Source organism: Triticum dicoccoides, chromosome 4A (genome assembly GCF_002162155.2).
Source record: "Triticum dicoccoides isolate Atlit2015 ecotype Zavitan chromosome 4A, WEW_v2.0, whole genome shotgun sequence".
NCBI lineage: Eukaryota > Viridiplantae > Streptophyta > Magnoliopsida > Poales > Poaceae > Triticum > Triticum dicoccoides.
The window spans coordinates 233,840,045-233,844,282 of record NC_041386.1 but is presented as its reverse complement, the minus strand read 5'-3'; positions in this window follow the sequence as shown (position 1 = coordinate 233,844,282).

Sequence of the window (4,238 nt, the reverse complement as noted above, 5' to 3'; positions counted from 1 at the left end):
TGAGCTGCCAGTCGGCGAGCTTCGCGGCTGAGGGGGTTTCGGGGGCAAAGTGAATTTTCTCCTGCGGCGAGTCCCGAGCAAAATTGAGTGGGGGTTTGGACTCATGAGAGGGAGAGGGAGTTCCTGGTGAAGAGAGTGGAGAGGGGGAGGTCCTGGTGGCGCCGGAGTGAACGAGGCAGTGGCGGCGGCCGTGGTTGCCGGAGAAGAAGGAGACGACCATCTCCGGTCCTTCTACTGCTACGGGAGGATCCGCAAGAGGGTGAGAGAGTTTTCTTGAGGGTTTGGCGAGCTCGAGGGTCCTTATATAGACGGTCGGGGGCGGTTCCGACGATGGCCGAGGACAAGAACGCCGGCGACCACCATTCTGTAGCTAGGGCGACGTGGCGGCGACGAGAGCTAGCAGACACGCTTGGGGATAAGCTTGCACTGTTCCCAGGGGCAGGTGGCGAGCGGGGGTGGCTTTGGCGGCGCCGACCGTGGCAGAGGCGCTGCGGATGCCGGCGTGCCGCCAAGAGGGCTCTGGCGGTGGCTCTGTAGGGTGCCAGGGTGGGCTGGCGTGTTGTGGCGAGAAGGGGAGCGCGTGGCGTGGTTCTGCAGTGTGGGCCAAGCCAGGGGCGCGACGCGGCAGCTCGTGTGCGCGGCTGCAGTTGGCGCGCTATGGGCACGCCCAGTGCACGCCTACCAGCTGCTCGGCGAAATGCCATGGCACTCCAGAGCGCTCGGTTGGAGCTGGGGTTTGGCAGGTCTAGGCTAGGTCTTGCAAGGAGATCAGTGGACAAGCTTGATGGGTCAGAGGATCAAGTTCATAACACAAACTTACACTCATGCCTAATCTGTTCATGCCCACAGGGTGTTTGTCAAAATGCCAGAGGCATCTAGGCAGTTCTTGGAGGGGCCAAAATCTCCAGATAGAAGTCTCTTTGGATGCACAAGAGGGTGGTGAGGTTAGTTGGTGGAAAGCACAAACTTGCTAGTGCAAGTTTTGCAGAATTTCAATTCTGGACAGAAGGTTAATGGCACTATTCCATGAACCAAAAGTGATCCAATGGGTGCATGCTCCTGGACTTAGGGGTTTGGTAGGGCTGTCTACAAGTAGGAGAAAACACAAGATCATTGGAGCAAAATTAAATAGGGTTGTAGTAGAAATCACAAGGCTGGACCAGAATGAAAATGAGGTTGATTCACTCAACTTTTTCAAAGAACAACACTAGGTTTTTGCATAATGTTGAATCATATGCTACTACCAACATCCCATAATTTTGGTGGAGGCTAGAAAGAAATATATAAATGAGTTGCAGTGCAAAATTGCACTCTGGACCAGAGAAGAAAAATTGATGCAGAGCTCAAAATATTACATGAATAAAAGATATTTTTGCATAAAAGTGATTTAAAAACATCACATGACATCTCCAAATTTTGTTTGGAATTTTAAGTGAATTTATCAAATGGTTGTAGTTCAAATATGGCCATATAACCTTGGAAAACCATTTTTCAAGAAAATACAAATTAAGCAAATTAATTATGTAATTAGTTCTACTAATAAAAGAAAAGTTTTTCTTGAGAGGTTAAACAAGTCCAATAAAATATTTGAAAAGTTTTCACTTTGGGGAAAAACTCCATAAACCAAGGGAGAAAAAGGTTCAAACATAAAAAGGGAGCCCAGAAAATAAAAGTTTTAATTTCCTGGAAAAAAATTTAATTGATAAAACGAGGTCAAAAATTTGGGGTGTCACATTAACTGCCATCCGGCATCTGTTCTTTTCAATACTGGAGCAACTCATTCATTCATATCCGAGAACTATGCTCGATTGCATAACACGACATTCTGTGACATGCCCACTTCCATGGTAATTCAAACTCCGGGTTCCACATGGCAAACTTCTAGAGTAAGCCATGGGAACGAAATTCTTGTTGATAGACTTGCCTTCCTTGCATCCTTAATAGCTCTCAAGTCCTCGGACGTAAACATCATCTTGGGTATGGACTGGATGTCAGCTCATTATGCTAAGATTGATTGTGCCACTAGAACCGTTCAACTTACTCACCCATCGGGCAAGACAGTCAATGTCTTAACTCGAGTGGCCAAGCGCCAGCTTTACTGCCTAAATGCCAACCCCTTCCAGACCTTGAGGATATTCCGGTAGTCCGGGACTTTCCGGATGTCTTTCCAGAAGAACTGCCAGGTGTTCCACCTGACAGGGATGTCGAGATTGTCATAGACCTTGTTCCATGAACCGTTCCAATTTCTAGGAGACCCTATAAGATGGCACCCTTAGAACTAGCCGAGCTTAAGAACCAACTCGATGAGTCCTTGAAAACGGGTTTCATCCGTCCTAGTTCCTCTCCTTGGGCTTGCCCCGTCCTCTTCGTCAAAAAGAAGGATGGAACGGATCGGATGGTTGTAGATTACCGACCTGTCAACTTGGTCACTATCAAGAACAAGTATCCGCTTCCCAGGATCAACGATCTGTATGATCAGCTCACTGGATCCTCAGTCTTTTCCAAGATGGATTTGAGGTTGGTCTACCATCAAATCAAAATTAGAAATGGGGACATTCCCAAAACGGCCTTTGTTACTCGTTATGGCCAATACGAGTACACCGTTATGTCCTTCGGTTTAACCAATGCCCCAGCCACCTTCTCTCGGTTAATGAACTCGGTCTTCATGGAGTATTTGGATAAATTCGTCGTAGTTTACCTCGATGACATACTCATCTACTCCAAGAATGAAGAGGAACATGCCGAACATCTAAGGCTGGTATTGACGAAACTTCGAGAGCATCGCCTTTATGCCAAATTCTCCAAGTGTGAATTTTGGTTGCCAGAAGTGACCTATCTAGGCCATGTAATCTCTAGTAAGGGTATTGCTGTCCATCCTGAGCGAGTTCAAGCCGTCCTTGATTGGACTCCACCTGAGACGGTCAAGCAAGTTCGGAGCTTCCTTGTCTTAGCGAGCTATTGCCGCCGCTTCGTCGAGAATTTCTCCAAGGTTGCTAAACCTCTAACTGAACTCCTCAAGAAAGATAAAAAGTTCGAGTGGACCCCATAGTGCGAGTTCAGCTTTCAGGAACTGAAAAGACGTCTGACATCTGCTCCCGTACTGGTACCACCAGATTTCTCCAAGGACTTTATTATCTATTGTGACGCCTCGCGACAATAGGTTGCATACTCATGCAAGATCGTCAGGTAATTGCCTATGCTTCACAGCAATTACACCCACATGAGGAAAATTATCCCACACATGATCTAGAGTTTGCAGCTGTAGTCCATGCACTTAAAACTTGGCGACATTACCTCCTCGGTAATCGTTGTGAGATCTTCACCGATCACCAAAGTTTGAAATATATCTTCACCCAACCAGATTTGAATCTCAGGCAAAGACGTTGGGTCGAGTTGATCTCGGATTACGACTTAGGAATAACTTACACCCCGGGCAAAGCCAATGTCATGGCTGATGCGCTAAGTCGTAAATCTTATTGTAACAACCTGATGTTACAACAAAGTCAACCACTTCTCCATGAGGAATTTCGTAAGCTCAATCTTCACATTGTTCCTCGAGGATTCCTATCCACCCTGGTGGCGGAACCTACCCTTACGGATCAGATCATCAAGGCATAGAAGGTAGATCCGGGAATCTCGTATTAGGAGAAACGTTAAGAAAGGAGTCGCAAATTGTTTCTCCGCTGATGATCAAGGTGTCGTATACTTTGGAAACCGTTTAGTGGTTCCCAAGGCACGAAACCTGAGACGGCTGATCCTTAAGGAAGCTCATGAATCCCCTCGCACCATTCATCTCGGTAGTACTAAAATGTATCAAGACCTACGCCAGAGGTTCTGGTGGACTAGGATGAAGAGAGAAGTCGCTCAATACATTGCTAATTGCGATGTTTGTCATCGTGTTAAAGCAGAGCATCAACGGCCTGCTGGCACCCTTCAACCTTTGGCTATTCCTAAGTGGAAATGGGATAAAATCAGTATGGATTTCATTACTGGGTTTCCCAGGACCAAGAGAGGGAATAATGCCATCTTCGTTGTGATCGACCATCTTTCCAAAGTAGCCCATTTCCTACCTGTTCGTGAGAGTATCACCGCTAGCCAGCTAGCTGATTTATACATCTCCCGAATAGTGTCTCTTCATGGTGTCCCATTGGAAATTAACTCAGACCGTGGGAGTCTCTTCACCTCTCGATTTTGGGAAAGTTTCCAAAATGCCATGGGAACTCGTCTCTCTTTTAGCA